Source organism: Mustela nivalis, assembly GCF_964662115.1.
Source record: "Mustela nivalis genome assembly, chromosome: 1".
NCBI classification, from domain to species: Eukaryota; Metazoa; Chordata; class Mammalia; order Carnivora; family Mustelidae; genus Mustela; species Mustela nivalis.
The window spans coordinates 40,097,668-40,116,293 of NC_139020.1; the positions used below are offsets into that span (position 1 = coordinate 40,097,668).

Here is an 18,626-nt window from a genome sequence, read left to right on the forward strand (position 1 = left end):
TTTTTTTCTTAATTCATCAAGCCTCAAACTGGTATATGATCTTTGGTTTCATGAAAATCCTGGGTAGCTCAGCATTACAGTGGAAATCTACCTTGTGAAAAAAGATTACTTGCATTTTCTCATATTCCTTTACTCTTTTTGCTATGTTTTTTTTTTTTTTTTAAACAGAAGGTTAAATCAGGTATAGTTAAGTTCTTCAGGTGGTATTATTTGTGAATATTTTGAGGTGTTGACCGAAATATCCTCCTTACCATCACTTATTTCCTTCTCTGCATGACTTCATTCCCCTGCACTTCTTGGATTTTCTTCTTTTGGGTCTTGGGACCCTTCTTTCCAGCATGGGCATCCAGAAATTGTAGGATGTTATCATTGTAGGATTGTTATTATTGTTATCATTGTAGGATTGGAAGAAAAAAAGGCAGCAGATCCTTGGCTTTTAAACTTAAAATCTTCACTTCCTATATAAGAAGTAAGTATTTAAGAAGAATACTTGTTATCTAGTTCAGAAGTCCCTGTACTCCTGCCAGAGCTCCTCTGAACTGTAGAAGGGAATAAAACAGAGGAGGAAGCAAGATAGTAAGCTGGGGCTTACAACTCATTTTGTAGAATTTGTCTTTTACTTTGAGTTAAACAAGATGCTGTAAAAATGTTGAGGAGTAATGCAGTCCTTAGCCTTTTCAAAGGTTCATTCTGCCAACTACGGTAAATATAGATGAGGGGTTAAAGATAATAACAACAAAAGCGGTTAAGAAGCTATTGCTATAATCCAGGCAAGGGAAGATAGCTGAACACAAGTGATTAGATTCTGAATGTATTTTTTAGATGGAACAAATAGGATTTCCTAACAGACCAGAAGAAGGATATGAGAGAAAGGAAGGAGTCAAGAGAACTACAAAGTTGGCTAGAAACAATGTCTGTCTTGAGGTACTGGAAGGATGAAGTTGCAACCTACTCAGATGGGATTGGAGGAGAGATCAGGTTATCAATCTTTGATGTATGATATATTAAATTTGAAATGTTTGTTGGCCAATTGGAATTTGAGCATACAGTTAGCTACATGAGTCTGGAAGACCTTGAGTAGAGAGGTAATTAATTCAGGAGTTTTCAGCATAGAGATAATATTTATCAGACTCTCTGAGGCTGAATTGAAGGCTAGTTCGCCAATAATATGCTTGAGTAATACTTCTAACAGATCATTTTGCAAATAACAAATATGAATTCTAAATAAAATACCAAAAACAACTACTACAAAGGCTCTGAGGAGTTAACAAACCAGGCAGGTTATGAAGGAAAATTGAAACTGGTAAGAAGTAACAGTACTAGGTGAATTTCCTCATTTTTATAGCTTTTAGCTTGAGTACTGTCTCAGTGGTTTCTGAAAGGCCTGTTTTAAACTGCAATAGGAAAGCTTGTTTTTCTGTCCTGAAGAATCAGAAGACAGAGTTTGGGGCAACCATGGAGAATAAAGAGTGAATGAGGATACAGAGCCAGAAAAGGGGAGTTCTACTCCTTGTGTACAAACTCTATGAAATCTCTGGCTGATCCTTGAACCATACATGATTGAAAAAAATTTCAGCTAAAGACAAAAGAAATGAAAGGACATTTGAGCTACTTTTGGTGAGATAGTTTGTAGTTTGAATTTGATTTAATTAACTCTATTGAAAATTTTTTCTACTTTTTGGAGGAATACAATATAGAGTTTCTCCAAAATAATGTTTACAGTACCCTAAATCTGATCTAAAATTATTTAACATATGAAGAATCAGAAAGTGTGATTATTTTAAAGAGAAATATCAACTCAGATAATAAAGAAGCTGGAATTATCAAGCAGGTATTTTTTATTTATTTATTTTTTATTTATTTTTATTTTTTATTTTTTATAAACATATATTTTTATCCCCAGGGGTACAGGTCTGTGAATCACCAGGTTTACTCAAGCAGGTATTTTAAAGTAGCTGTTTTAACTGTGCTCCGTGAGGTAAAGATGCTTATAATGAATGAAAATACAGGAAATTTTAGTAGAAAGACAAAAAAACATGAAGAGAGAATCCAGTGAAAATTCTAGAACAGAAAAACAGTGTTTCTGAATTAAAGAATTCCCTGGATGAGCTTAGCAGCAGAATGGAGATGACAAAGGAAAGAGTCCATGAACCTGAAGAAAGGTTAGTAGAAATTATTCATTCTGAAAAAGCAAAATAATAAAGATCAGAAATTTTAACAGATATTTAAGCATCTGTGGGCAATAGCAAAAAGTCTAACATAGTTGTAATTGGAGCCCAGAAGAGAGGAAAGAGAATGGGCCCGAAAATGTATTTGAAGAAAATATGGCTGAAAGTTTCTCCAGTTTGATGAAATATACAATACTACAGATGCAAAAAGCTAACCAGATGAAGAAAAATATAAATCAAACTAAGATCATCATTGTCAAACATCTGAAAACCAAAGGTAAAGAGATTTTCTTGAAAACAGCAATAGAAAAATGACTCATTACCTACAGGGTAATAATAATTTGAAAAACCACAAACTTCATAAAGTGATGGAACAATGTCTTTAAAGTACTAACATAAAGTCCTGGAACTACATGGGATCACTAAGGAAGTAGAGAAGAGGAAACAAGAATAGGTGAAGTGGTAAGAAAGATGGAAAACAGAGTGGGAAGTATCCTGGAAAATGATTTGAGAAAGAGCCTATGGTCAACTGTGTCAAATGCTCTATTGTGTCAAGGGCAGAGAATGATTGTTGGATTGAACAACAAGGATGTCAGTAATAATTTTGACAGGAATAGTTTTGGTAGAACAGTGGACTTAAGGCTTGATTTGGAGTGGGTTTAAGAGAATGAGAGGAAATGAATTGAAAATATAAGTAAAGGCAACTTTCGAAGATTTCTGCATAAAAAAGAAATGGAGTAGTAGTTAATGTGGAGACTGGGGTCAATAGAAGGTCTTGTTTTGTTTTGTTACATGCTGATTAGCAAATAAAAGCAAAAAAAAGTGATAATTTTGATAAAAAGGGAAATAATTGTGCAGTGTTATCACATCTGTAGAATAAAAAAAAAAAAAAACCAAAATAGCCAGTTGAGTTAGAATAAAAATTATGCACATAAATATATTACTTCATTATCTTATCCTCTCTATCTTGAGATAAGCTTGTTTCTCCCCAGGCTTTATTATTTACAATTTAATCATTTGTCAGTGCAAATATTTGAAAAAAAATGTCCACTAAAAATTATGTAAAATTCTATGATTTTATAAAATAGTAACTGATTTCTTTGTATTTTTAATTATGAACATTATCCAGAATATGAGCAGTATATATTTTAAAAAATGTTTTTTAAAGATTTTAAAACTCTGAATATATTTTTCTAATAACATTGATGTTATATGAGGTAATTTATCCTGACCAGTCTACAAAATTCTGTAAAGTAGCTGAGTTGTAATACTCATTATCTGAGAAGTCTCAGTTATTCAGATTTTTATTTCTATGGAAAACTTATTCTAGTTTCCAACCCAAGATTCTGGAACCCATCTTCCATTGTGAAGTGGGCTTAAAGGTGGGAGTGGAAACACAGCCTCCTAGTCACACTCCTCACCCTCATCTTCCAGCAGTGAGGGTAAACCATCAAAGTTCTCATGAACTCACCAAGAATTCAAGCAATGGGGTAATGGAGATCCTGGACATTTATTTTCTCACCAGTGAAAATTAATGAAGACCCAAGAGTTACTGCAGCAATAGTGATGAGAAGAAGTTTCAGCAGCTAGAGTGTTTTGGTGAGTTCTTCGTTATGTGGCTGTTTATACCATATGTAAGGGTGTGTTAAAGTCTTTCTGTGCGTGTGTGTGCACACATACACATCCATGTGTATACTGTTGTTCTGTGTATACTGAAGTCCTGTTGACCTGAAAACCTAACATGTAAAAAATGCCAATGAATAAACTTTTGTTCCCATCTTTATTTTATAATTAAGGGAGAAATGTCCATTAAGTAAACTAAAAGCAGATTTATTGCCACACATATTTGAAAGTATATACAGGAAAACTCCATTTCATATGCATTCTGCACCTATAAGATTATGCATTGATAATGATACATGTTTTAATGATGATGCTCAGCGCAGGGAAAAATATCCTGAAGGGAATTCTGAATCACCCATAGTTAAACTATTTTCAGCATAGATTCAGTACTCTTATAAATCTTAGAACATTGATAAACCATATAATTCTTGGGTAAAATGATTATTAACTAGAACAGCTCCCAGCTACAGGGGTGAAAACTCAAGGTTATGTCCTTAAGTGGACCTGTTGAAGTAAATTTTTTTTTAACTTTTCTTCTTGATCTTCTGGGTCATCATAAACTGGCTCCATTAACTATTTTCTGCCTGTCTTAAAATGTAAAGCTGATAGTTTTAGAAATACTTTGGATTTGTAGAATTGGAGGTGTGTTTGCCTATTTGTGAAGACAACGAATGACTCGATACTTGCTGGTTGGGATACACACACACGCGCGCGCACACACACACACACACACACACACGCACACACACATCTCAGATGCCCAAGAGGAGCACTTGAGTTCAGAAGGTTTAGAGTCATTGTAATTACGATTCACTGAGAGTAAGAATTATAGCTAAGCAATTTTCTTTTCTTGTTTCAAAAGAAATGGGTACACAGATGTATATTCTGAATACTTAGAGAGTTTTAATTGCCTGCCACGGGGTAGTATTTAGGAGCATGATTAAATGGGTTAAGACATCTGAAGAAAGGGAACCTTTAAGTAAGAGGCGATGTACTACTGGTTAATGCTCCTTCTGAGATTGAATTTAAGATTTATAGCTTTCCCTATTTAAAAAAAAAAAACTAGTATATGGTTTGTGTACATATTGTTAGAACCTGAATTGTTCACAAAGATATATTTTATGCTGATTCATTGGCATTGTTTCTAAAACAACAGTTGCTATTTCAGATCTTTTCAAAAACTGCACATACTTAAATACCAAGATCTCTTCTCTATAATCTTGTTCTTCTAAGATATCGCTGGTGCTGTGATCAGGAGTTATTTGTTCAATCATGACCTGTGGGGCTTTCATAACCTCTTACAAACTTAAGTGCCAATCACCAGGCTGGATATAATTACATTTTGGTGATTTCTTTGAGCTTTGAAGGCTAATGGATAGCCTCAAGTATTTAAATAACTGCTTGAACTTTCTTAATTGATACAAACTGTCTGTAATAATTCCACTTTGTCTAGTATGCCACCTGAACAGCTTTATCTTAGGTTTATATACTTAATTGATAGTGTTCAGTGGTACATGATATTTATGTGAGCCTTTGGCGTATTGAACTCTATATGAGATAATCATTCTAAGTTATATTTTAAAACTGTGTACCAACTTCAGAAACTAAAACTCTGGAATCAGAGTTTGTATGCTAGATCAACAAATTTACTATTTCATATCAAATTTTGTTAGTCTTTTGTAAACATACTAAAACTTACACAAATGATTTTTCCTATTTTTTTCACATTGCAGATTTATATGGACACATGTTTATGTTTCAATTAAAATGAAAGTAACCATGTTAACTTATGAAAACCATACCAAATGACCCAATATCTAATTATAATGAACAATTACTTGAAGACTCTTAATTTTCATTGAAGGGTTTTATTGATTTTCTACATTAAAAATAATCAAGATGTATTTAGAGAAATAATTCAGTTCATACCATATTTTCCTTTAAAAAATCACATCTTAAAATGTACAGTATATATTGATCAGAATAGGATATAATGTAAATCATAGAACAGAAATTGTGGAAGTAAAAAGCATTATTAAGTAAGAAAACATTTTTTAAAATTTCTCTTTAAGAATTAACCTTAGCATCCTAGATTTGCATCTAGAAATGTCTAAGTCTGAGTCTTTGTTCTGCAGTGTGACTGTCATGTGACATTTGGCAAGTTACGATACTTTTATGATGGGAAAATTATGAAGACTACAATAATTATCTCAAATACTCAACACCTCTTGATATTTCATGGACAGTCAATAAATGCTAACTTATTATCATTAACATAACTATTATTGTCATCATCATAAGAAATACCTTATTTTTAATTTCATCTTGATTATAACCATAAATTATGATCCAGATTTGGCTTAAGAAGATCTTGAATTAGTTACAAAAACAAAGTAAGTTCCTGAAGCATTAAGATATGATACTATTAATGTTATTTTCAAGAATATTTCAGAAAATCTGAAGGCAATTCATTTTTCTGAAAATAATTCCTTGAAGCAGGTACCATTTTTGAATGTATATATTTGGAATGTTTGAAAACAATGGATGTTCTATAATTTGTTCTATACTATATTTTTATTCATTGTATTCTGCCTCTTAATAAGTAGAAGATGTAAAATAATATGTCATTAAATAGGGATTATTAAATCTGAGTCACCAAACTTAGAACAATCTCAGATTGCCTGCTTATATTGCTAGCCAAGTAACTTTTGGTGTTAGCATTGTTTGATAGTTTTTATTTGAAAACATGTGGGGTGTGTGTGTATATTTATATGTATGTTTTTTTTTTGAGCATTAACAACTAATATACCACAGCAAAAAATCTTTGAAATAAATCTTTGCTACAGCGTTGTATAGATATATGATTTGAGGGTTCTGCATGACTTAGTAAGAAATACTTTAGCATTGGGAAGCATATATTATACTCAAAATTTTTTTATTAAAAATAATTTTTTTATTTAAAGGGAAACAGAGTCATTTGAATGTATCCTCCCCCAGTGTTAGAAAATAAAAAGAGTAAGAGTCATGGTTTAGGAAAAAACCAAACTGTACATAAATAACTCTGCTACATCCACTAGTTCTTGGATACAGGTTGATTAATTTTGCAAGTTGATAATTTTGGTGTGTATTATTTCCAGTTCCAAGATTTGTTGGATATAGTATAGCCATTTATGTGAAATTTCCTTTTCTACTGGTAGCCACTAGTCACAAGAAACTATGAACATTTGAAGTTTTGCTTATGTGACTGAGAAATATAATCATAAATTCTATTTACTATTTATTTATATTTGTATTTAAACAGCCACATGTGGCGAGGGAATGCCTTATTGGACAGCACAGTTCCAGATTTATGAGTAGTTTTCATATATGGTTACATTTATGCCATGGCTTGCTATTGACAATGCCCAGGGTACAAACTGCTTCGGGATGACATATCCCTAAACCTATCTCCTCATTTTATAGACATGGCCCATGCAGAAGTTTATAAAGCAGCAGAATCCCCAACAGAACTTAATTTCTGATTTCCTATGACAAGTGATAAACTTGGTAGGTGGTGATAATGATCTTCAACAACCACAATAATTAAACTCTATGTGCTATTCTGTGGCGTGCTGATAAGAAATGAGAAAAAGGAGACAGAATAAAGGGAACATTTTTATAACTAGACTCTGCTTCTTATCTTTCTAGTGAGTCTATTGACAGAAATGGCCATATTCTTAATAAGCATTATCCCTGGGCTTGGTTACAAATCATTAGCTGAATTCATTATGTGAAAGTCACTAATTTGAGTAACACAATCCTATTTGATAAAGAATGACATTGATGTATAAATCAAAGTGGCCAACTTTTCAGTATTTTCTGATAATAAAATATAGATTATTTTAATAATAGTGAATTCATGTTATAATGAAGTACACAGGGTCAGTAATTTGGGGATCAAAGGACCATTGCACATAAATTACTAAACAAATGCCAAAAGCCATCTAGACACTGAGACAAACATCTTTATGTCCTCTTTTCAGTTGTATCCTAGCTGCTTTATATTTGGTTCTTTTGCTAGAACAGAACATCAAGCAGCTAGCATCTATGAAGCAAGTAACGGCAGTGTAAACTTCAAAGTTACCGTAACTACGATGGAACACAGAAGATACTGCTACATGGTTGTTTTCATTTTCCCAGTTTTGATTTTACAGTGGATCTCCCAGGTCAATCAATCATTATTCTCTATTATTAAGTTTTATTGATGGGAGGACCCATAATAAGAAATTCTGATCCTTGGCATTTCAATAAGAATAATTTTGGCAGTGTTTTTCAGGATTAAATCTTTAAGATTTCATGGCTTCTAGTCCCAAATGCTAGAGACTTTTTGGTATAATTTTAGTAGATACTACTAACGTTTCTGCTAGAAATTGGAACTAGGCTCAAGTTCTATTGAAAAGGTATTCTTCAAATTAACAGTCGTAAACTGTTAACTATCTGTAGGGGTGGGCCCATCTTGTGTTAAAAACAGCTTATAATATTTTGGTGATATATATGAGATAATTCCTGTCACCAACAAAATTTTGTTTGTGGAAAGGGAAAATGCTCTGAGTTTTAAGTGTTTATATATTTTGAACTTGCCATGGAGGCATGTGCTTTTTATTTCCTTGAGACATTGTTTTAAAATCCTCTGTTTAAAAATGTTCTTCTTTGAGCTTTAGTAATAATTATAGGTTCATATAGAGCAGCTCATCAAATCTTGGGCAGAAAAGGACAGAAATAATAGCAAGAGAGTTTCTGAGTTTGGGAGAACTGAGCCCCAAACTGAGTTTAAAGTTAAATAAAATGTCCAATTTAGATATCTACGTGGATTTGATATACTAATTCCTTTCTTGATATGCACCTTCTTTTTTATCTTTGTAGTGACCTATGAATATAAAACTGACACTCATTTAAATTTGCTGTCTCGTATTCTATTGGAAAGATCCCTGTTTAGAACTACAGGATATAAGGACAAGCATATGTTTTACTCCTAATAAATTAATAATGAAGAGAGAGCCATCTTTTTTTTTTTTAAAGATTTTATTTATTTATTTGAGAGAGAGAGCATGAGAGGAGAGAGGTCAGCTGGAGACACAGACTCCCTGCTGAGTAGGGAGCCCGATGTGGGACTCAGTCCCCGGACTCTAAGATCATGACCTGAGCTGAAGGCAGTTGCTTAACCAACTGAGCCACCCAGGTGCTCAAGAGCTATCATTACTACATTGTAAATTATACAGTAAGTCTTAGGTGATTTATTTAGTAGCTTAAACACCTAGGAAATTTCATTAGTTGGCAGCAATTGGAAATGCATATTAATTGCATGCTCCATCCCACATCTGAAATAAAAGGAGAATGTCAGGAATAGATTAATTCTGGTTTACTTCTGAATATCATATTTTAATTTCTTTTATGTTTCTTTAATCTTTTTAGCAGTGCTGAAGGATTTGGAAGATGTTGATTAAAGCGTTTCCTCTGATTAATTATATTTTGGCTTTCAACTGTTTTATTTTAAAATGAAGTGCACACACATTGTCTGGATTATATGAGCATCTGCTCTTCCCAGTCTCTGCAAATATTTATATAAATCTTACTGCCACCCTGCTCCCTCCAAGTTCTCACTGCTTAGCTAATCCTGATTGCATCTCCTCATTAAACCATCTTCAGGATATGGAAACATAAATAAAACAGACTAACAGCCTACATTTCAGGGATATTTGTGTGCATGGCTTACCATTTAACTCATGTTATTAAATTCTCAGAATTCATTCTGAAATTACAGGGTTTCCTTTACCTCTGCTTCCTCTATTTATACATATGATTATTATTAACCGAAGAACTATTTTGGTCATGAAGACTATGACTTTATAGAATACACTATATTTTAAGTAAGGTTTATGAGATTAATATGACTGGAAATATAGAAGTTAGTAGGTAGCTTAAAGGTGATGCATAAGTGTTGAATATCTCCAACTTTTTTTTCCTTTTAACTATCTTTCCTATTTGTTTCTTTCTTTGTTATTTTTCTATGGTTTCAGAGAATAAAATATAGTACCTCTCCACAGGAATCGAGCGCTAATACTTACTATAAAGATTGTCCTTCACCTGGGTTTCCTTAACTAATTATGGCTTTCATTTGGGGACAGTACTTTAATCTGGGGTCTTAGCTTTATTTCGTGCTTTGATACAAAGTGAGAGACATCTATTTGACTTCATTTTACAAATTGTCCTTTGACCATGTAGTTTCTGTAGACAGAATGATTTTTTTTTGATAGTAAATTTCTAAGACTGAGAATTTCTGTTCTAGCAGCTTTATGTAATTATGTTCAAAGGGGTTTGAATTAAAATGGAACAGATGTGTCCATCTTTAATTATGGTGTAACAAATTGTGTTACTTTAAGGTTTTATTAACTGAAACGCTCATCTTTATGTAATAATGGGTCAGTCAGTTTCAAAATGATATCGGTGCACACAGTGTACTGCCTGTTTTACTTGGACTTCAAAAGGACAGTTAAAATTCAGAGGCTCTGCAGATAGAACCAGAAGAAACTATAGAAAATAGGCATAATTTGTTATTTCAAGTTAAGTGAAAACAATTGTTAGAAACATAAGAATTTTAATGTCATCTAAGTAAGACCAAAAAGGTAACATTTGGCATGACAGATATATCTAAAGTGTAGTGGGGGAATATGCAACTCTGCATTAGAAAATGTAATTTTTAGGTTTCCTGAAGGCTCTTTTATATTCTTTTGTGTAGATACTCTCTTATAAATGAGTAGCCAGGAATTTTTTTTTTTTTTTGAGGGTGGACCACTTCTAAGTCAGTACAATAAAGCCCTTTTTAGAACTAGCGTGCATCTACTTAGAGAACCAAAAATTTGCAAGAAGAATATGGGTAAGCACCAATCCTGTGATGCAAATCCTATCCCAGTGTTTCCATTTCTGTCATTAGTATCACATCCTTTTATGCTTTAGGACATTTTCAACTCCTTATACTTTTTCCATTCCCCTAACCCAATCTATCACCAGTTATTAGTTTTATTTTTGACTTTCTCTCTTTACACACTCTCTCTGCTCCCTTGTATCCACTGGAATTCAGACTCCATTACTGCATACCCAGATTATTGCAATTCTTTTCTAATACATTTTCGTGACTTTTCTCTCCCCTTTCCGCTATCTTCTTTAATTCATTGCTAGTCTTTAATATTATGACACACTATTTCCTAAAATATTTTGATAGATCTAAATTGTCTATTATACAAAGCCATATTTTGAGGTCTGGTCTTCAGGATCACCCATAATCTCTAAGCACCTTCTCACTATTCCTCAATAAAGCTAGTGATATGATCTTGCTTTCATAATGTCTTTCAGTAACTGAATTCAGCTTCCACGTGGCAGGATTACTCATTTTATGCCAAAATATATACCTTTGTCATCACCTGTATGCTCTTTCTTCAGCCTAGGATGCTCTGGTGGTTTTTTCACTAAACACTTGACCTTTCTTGAAAGGCGAGATTCATCACAATGTGGTGGTTTTATCTTTTCCTTTTCTTTTCTCACTTTTCCCTATCTGAGTTGACAGTTCAGTTTTGATTCATACCCTATTTTCTAAACTTGTTTTGAGTTTTCATAAAAATCTTAATTTTGTGAAATAAGGTCTGTTTCACAAAAGGACTCAATGAAAAGTATACCTTAGTTGATGAGTTGACAAGCCTTCTTTGAGAGTCATTGCTAAGACTGTATTTATTGGGATGGATAGGGGGGCAAAAAGAGTTGGGTATAAGAAAAAATTGGGGAAATGAATATTTTATTTTATTGCAGTGTCTATAAAATTGTTAGAGTTAAGGAAGCAAATGCATTAAATTCAAAGAGAAAACATGGAAAAAAAGAGGGTCTTGTTCATATTTTCCATTTATCTATTTTTCATTTTCAAGTGATGGAAAACTGTTATAATAAATGTTTTCATGTCCTTTTCTACCGGTTCTCACATCTGTGCCAGCTCTGAGTTATTTTCAGATGACTGATTTGTTTCCTAATTAGGTATCATTTCTCCTGCGAGAGCGCCAGGCCCTGTTCTCTCTACTTTCAAATAATTGCCCCTGAGTTGCAGACGTTGCCTGTTGGACATTGTGTAAAACAAGATACTGAGTTATGATAGATGAATTTTGGGATTTAGTAAGAGCTGGGGGATGCCTGTGTGGCTAAGTCAGTTAAGCATCTGCCCTCAGCTGAGGTCATAATCCCTGGGTCCTGGGATTGAGCCCCACATTGTGCTCTGTGTTCGGAGGGGAACCTGCTTCTCCCTCTCCCTCGCTGCTCCCCCTCCTTGTATTCTCTCTCTGTGTCTCTGTCAATTACATAAATAAAATCTTAAAAAACAATGAGTAAACTTTACAGAATTTTAGTAAACACCAGATACTGAAAGAGGATCTTAACAGACTAGCCATCTTCATCTTTCATCTCTTAGAGATGAGTTACAACAAAGAGACAAATTAAAACAATAGAACATTAAGTCAGAATGCAGAGCAATAGATTTCAAAATAGAAGACATACCCAGGGAGCCATTGTTAAGGTGTCCCTTCTCAACTCAAGGCTGCTGCTGCACATCCTGCTCCCATAAGATCTTCTGGTCTCTGTCCTTTTCTTACCCCTCCTTCCCTCAGTAGACATGCCCACTCACATTTTCAGGATCCAAGGAAGGAAACAGAGCTTAATATTTGGGTCAATCAGGGCATCAGGCTAGCTGATGCAGTTTGATATTTTCTCCTGTAAACCTCAACACAAAACTCTGGATTTTCATTTAAGGACTAACAACATGTTTAACTTTGATGAATTAAAAAATAAGGTAAGAGCTACAACTGAGTTAGTTATCTAATATTAGAAAACAAACGTTGATCATTGGGTTCCCTTGGTTCACTAAGAATGTCTTTGTGACCTGAACATATACAGTTCAGGGTTTTTCCTATCCCTTAATAACCAATTTGAAGCAACACAAATATAGTATATTAAAAAGTATGGAGTAGAGTAAATTAAAAGTAATACACAAAAGTGAAATGCTGCAAATGAACAATATGATTTCAAATAAATGAGTGCAAAGTGGACGTGGCTTCAGAGATGTTGACTTCTTGTCTTTTATTTTTCTAATATCAAATTATCACAATATTTATTATAAAAATTTTGGACAGGGAGAAAAATACAAAATAAGAAATTTACCCTTATTCTCATTTTATCACCAAGTGAGAACCCCAGTCAATATATTGGTGATAATCTTACCAAGAGGTAGCTTTATATAGACAGACATTTTTTATTAAAAAATTATATCATAGTTATGCTGTTTAGTAAAATTTTTTACTTTATGTCAGATTAATACTATACTAGAGCTTCAGTGTCCAATTTAAAGCAACACTGATTATAAGGTAGTTCCCATTTGCCCTACTAGAAGCCTAATTTATTTAGTTATAAAGACTCTTAAAATCATATATTTTAGCAAACACTAAATTCATTTTAAAATGCCAATTTTTAAAAATCTTATTTTTCATGAAATGCCACTAATTTCTCATCATTGGAGACATTCTTTGAAGTCACCAGCTTTTTAGAGCCCATCATCTATACTTTGTATCTGTTTATGATGCAGTTACTGGAAATTTCATACCATGATATAAGTATTCATTTACATAACATTAAGGCTTATAGTATTTTTGTTAATCTTCACAATATAATCATTTATCTTATTGCTTTTAAAAGTGATCTTTTTTTACCACAATATCAACATGTGGAATTGTGTGTTCGGACTCTTGGAATAACTATTAAATATATTAATTTTCTATAATTCCATTTTTTGATTTTAGTCATGTTAACTCCCTGTCATATCTGTCTCTCTATATCTATATATCCATCTATCATCATCTATTTATTTTTTTATTTTTATTTTTTTTAAAGATTTTATTTATTTATTTGACAGACAGAGATCACAAGTAGGCAGAGAGGCAGGCAGAGAAAGAGGAGGAAGCAGGCTCCCCGCTGAGCAGAGAGCCCGATGCGAGACTCGATCCCAGGACCCTGAGATCATGACCTGAGCCGAAGGCAGCGGCCTAACCCACTGAGCCACCCAGGCGCCCCTCATCATCTACTTAAATATATGCATAAACCAGCTAACTTTAATGAAGGCTATTTTGGGCTAATGTCTTCTCCCAATTCCCACAATGCTATTCAAGACAAATTAAGGAAGCACCATTTGGAAATACTGATTTTAAGCTAACTCATTTTGGGGCCAGGACAGAAGGAGGGGGATAGAGAGGATCTTAAGCAGGCTGGATGCCCAGTGTGGAGCCTGACATGGGGCTCAATCTCATGACCCTGAGATCGTGACCTGAGCCAAAATCAAGAGTTGGATGCTTAACTAACTGAGCCAATCAGGTGCCCCTCATTTTTTTTCAGGGATCATTTTGAGGGAAAGAAGTTTATCTTACATTTGAGCGTGTAGGTTGTAGGAAAGGGGATGGCAGGGGAGTATAGGAAATATGTCTTTGAGGGTTTTTTTTTTTAAACTTTATAAAAACTTTATACTCTCCAAGTAGGCAATGAGAGCTTTTTTTTTTTTTTTTTTTTTTTTAAAGAACACTGAATCTGGAGGTGATTTTGTAGATATTTGACATAGTCCTTCTATTTTGTAAATAAAGAAATAGTGGTACTAAGAGGATACATGGCCTTCCCAAGTTCCATAGACTTATAGGGAACTTTAAATCAGGCAGGTTGCCAGACAGTTATTGTTCTTACTCAATACTGTATTGAAATGAAGACTTTTGTATGAAACTCAGGAAAAGGTAGCTCCTATTATTATTATCATTTTCTAAATCTGTATTTGGTATAGAATGGGTGACATTCCTCCAATGATGCTAAATGTAGAAGTAGAGTGGGGAAGTATAGACTACATAATTCAAGAAATTTGGTTGTGTATGATAGGGGGAAGTGGTCCTACAGAGTGAAGAAAGGTTTTTTGTTTTTTTTGTTTTTTTTTTTTTAAATGAAGAGACTTGAACAAATGTTTGCTGTGGACTATCCCTCTTAAACCCAGACAAATGGAGCTCCGGCCCAGGGTGTTCATTTTCAAAAGACCCCTCTGCCCTGTTGGCCACATCTTTACCCAGGGCAAAGAATCTGCAGTCTGAAGTGCACACCCTACTGAGAATTTGGGGCCCAAATGTTTCTGATTACGCTTCTAGAAACACATAGACCTCTTAATTTGTACTCCTGCAGTTATAAACTGGTAGGTCTGAGGGTGGGGGTGACTATTAACAACTTTGAGGTATGGTTAACATAAAATCATCTCTGCACATACTCAAATTGTACAGTTTAATGTTTGTTTTTATACATAAAAGATAAGCACACAGAAATTTATTTTTCCCATAGTATATGATCAATTTTTTAAATATTTCACACATATTTTTATTTTCAGTTTGGTACAAATTTATCTAATATAGTGTGCATAGTAATTAATATATGTTACCCAGATCCTCTGTGTATTGGCTTATTTTTCCTTCTTTACTTGTTCAAAAGAGGGATTAAAATCTCCAGATATTTATCTAAGCAGTTTGTCAGTTTTCAGTTTACATGTCTGAGGCTATGCTACAGGGTAAATATACATTAGTCATGGTTGTATCCTATTGCTCCAAGAACAGTGTAACTATCTCACACATCTTTATTTGCCCTTTAAAATATCTTTAACGGGAATTCCATTTTCTCAGGTCTTAACATCACCACCTAGCTTTCTTTTACATCCTGTATGCTTAGTATGCTTTTTCTTTTCCTAATGTTGTACTGTACTTTTTGTGCTTTTTGTAGTGTCTCTTACCAGACATAATTATTATTCAAAATGAAAGTCTGAATATCAATTATTTTAATCTTCACCCTTCTACAATGTATATTATGAGTTCTGCGGCATGGGGGCTCATTTTTGGTATTTTTTTCCCCCCAATTTCTATTTACTGTATTTGTGTTCTGTCTTTATTTCAATTTATAACTTTTAGATTGACTTTTTTTTAACCATTTTACTGATAAACAGAAAGCTGTATATATTTAATGTATACATCTGTCTGAAGTATACATCTGTGAAACACAATTTGTTTTGATTTATCTAAATACCCATGAAACATTACCATAGTCGAGATAGTAAGCATATCCATTATCTCCAAAACTTTCCCTGTGCCCCTTATAATGTCCAGGTCTGCCTGCTTGCCTTACCCCCAGATAAGTACTTAATTGCTTGCTGTCACTCTGAATTAGTTTGCATTTTCTTGGGTTTCATACACCACACATTCCTTTTTGCTTGTTTGCTTTTGGTTTAGCTAGTTTTACTCAGCATAACTATTCTAAGATTCTTTCATGTTGATTTTTTTAATGGCTTATCTTTTTTATTGCTGAGTAGTATTTTATTATATGGGTATGCTAAAATTTGTTTAGCTATTAACCTGCAGATGCGTACTTGTTCTCAGTATTTGCCTGTAAAAAATAAAGCTGCTCTGAACATTCTCATACAAGGTTTTGTCTAGATGTATGCTTTCCTTTTCTTAGGTAAATACTAGCAAGAAAAGGGGTGGATTATTTTTTTAAGAAGCTATTGAATTTTTTTCTAAAGTGGAAATTTGATATTCTGACCAGCAGTACAGGAGAAATCCAATTTCTCTGCATGCTCAAAAACATTTGGTATAACTAGTCATTAATCTTAGGCATTATAACAGGTGTGTAACGGTATCTCACTATAGTTTTAAATTGCATTGCCTTAATGCCTAATGATGTGGGCATTTCTTTTTTTCATGCACTATTTGGCATATATACATCATCTTTGATAGTGCCTATTCAAATCTTTTGTTTATAATCTAATTGGGTGGTTTGTTTTCTAATTGAGTTTTGAGAGTTCTTTTCAATGTTGTGGCTGAAAGTCTTTTCTTTTTTTTTCTTTTTTTCTTTTTTATAAACATATATTTTTATCCCCAGGGGTACAGGTCTGTGAATCACCAGGTTTACACACTTCACAGCACTCACCAAAGCACATACCCTCCCCAATGTCCATAATCCCACCCCCTTCTCCCAAAGTCTTTTATTAGATATGTGCTATGCAAATGTTTCTCCCAGTCTGTGGCATGTCTTCATCTTCTTAATAGTTACTTTTTTTTTTTTTTAAAGAAATGGTGCTTTTGATGCCTATCCACAAAATATTGGCCTAACCCAAAGTCACAAATAGGTTTTCTCTTAGAAATTTTATGGTTTTAGGTTTATGAGCCTAAACCTAAATGACCCATAACCTAAATAAACCTTTATGACCCATTTTTAGGTTTATTTTTGTTTTGGTTTTTTTGATACAAGGAATGGTTCAAATTTTTGGTTCCATTTGTTGAAAAGATAGTCCTTTCCCACTGAATTGTTTTTACACTTTTCTCAGAAAAGAAAAAAAAGGAGAATGGAGTTGAGGGAAATTGGGAGGGGAGATGAACCATGAGAGCCTATGGACTTTGAAAAATAATCTGAGGGTTTTGAAGGGGTGGGGGGGGGGAGATTGGGGGAGCCAGGTGCTGGGTATTATGGAAAGCACATATTGCATGGAGCACTGAGTATGGTCCACAAACAATGAATTCTGTTATGCTGAAAAGAAATAAAAAAAAAAGAAGAAGAAAAAAGTTTTTTTTTTTTTAATATGTGTAGAGATCTTTTCTGTTTCATTGTTCTGTGTAGCTGTCTTGAAGCCAGTACCACACTATCTTGAATACTATAGCTTTATAAGTCTTGAGATCAGTTAGTGTTCACTTTTCAAATTTATTTTGGCATTTCAGAATTGTTTTGGATATTATAGGTCTTTTGTATCTCTATAAAAACTTTAGAATTGATTTTCCAGTTTCTACTTAAAAGCCTGATGGAATTTCGATTGTGATTGCATTGAATCTATAGATCAGTTCGGGGAGAATTGATATCTTAACAGTATTGAGTCTTCTGAGCCACGAGCAATTTTATGTCTCCATTTCTTTAGATCTTTTAATAATTTACCCAGCACCATTTTGCTTTCTCATTGTACATTTCACATCTTTTGTCAGATTTATCAATTTAATTTTGATAATACTGTAAATAACTTTAAAATTTGTTTTCTGTTGTTTATTACTAGTATTTAGAGATACAGTTGATTTTTTTATATATCGATCTCGTATCTGGTAATTTGGTAAGTAATTTATCATGACTAGTTGCTTTTTGGTAAATTCCATCAGACTCTCTTCCAGACAGTAATATCAAATACAAATAGATGGCTTATTTCTTTCTCTACATAAAGATGCCTTTCTTAGGTGAATGATTACAGTAGCTAAAAACTCCAGTATAATATTGGATAGATGTATTAAGAGTGGACATGTTGTTTTGTTACTGAACTTGAAAAGTATTTAGTTTTTGTGCAGGGTTTATGTTAGCTGTACTTTTTAAAAATCAAGAATGAATATTAGATTTTGTCAGTACTACTGAGATTGTATATTTTTTTAAAATTTTGGTAATATGATGAGTTACATTGATTTTCAAATGTTAAAACAACCTACCTTTTTAGGATTAATCCTTATTTAGTCATGACACATTTATATTTATATCCTATATTCTATTTTTTAATACTTTGTTTATACTTTTTACCCTATGTCATGAAGACTGTTGGTCTTTATTATTCCTTCTACTTATTTTGGACTTTCTTTTTTCTTTTCTTTTTCTAGTTTCCTTAAGATAGAAACTGAGGTCCTTGACTGGACTTCTTTTTTTTTATTATTTTATTTTACTTTATTTATTTGAGAGACA

The 18,626-nt window shown here is 33.2% G+C and overlaps 1 protein-coding gene across 12 annotated transcripts in view; it reads left to right on the forward strand.

The window, feature by feature from the left end:
- Positions 1–2,105: 2,105 nt before the first annotated feature.
- The window catches only part of CSNK2A2IP (casein kinase 2 subunit alpha' interacting protein), a 121,350-nt gene continuing 104,829 nt past the window's right edge, over positions 2,106–18,626 (forward strand). For 6 of the 12 annotated variants that reach the window (XM_082743868.1, XM_082743867.1, XM_082743869.1 and 3 more), the window contains exon 1: positions 3,563–3,767. The gene's annotated coding sequence lies outside the window, so the exon portion shown is untranslated. Of the gene's footprint in view, positions 2,163–2,214; positions 2,446–3,562; positions 3,768–18,626 lie in introns of those variants that run through there. The other 6 variants (XM_082743873.1, XM_082743875.1, XM_082743862.1 and 3 more) reach the window with 5 other exon arrangements.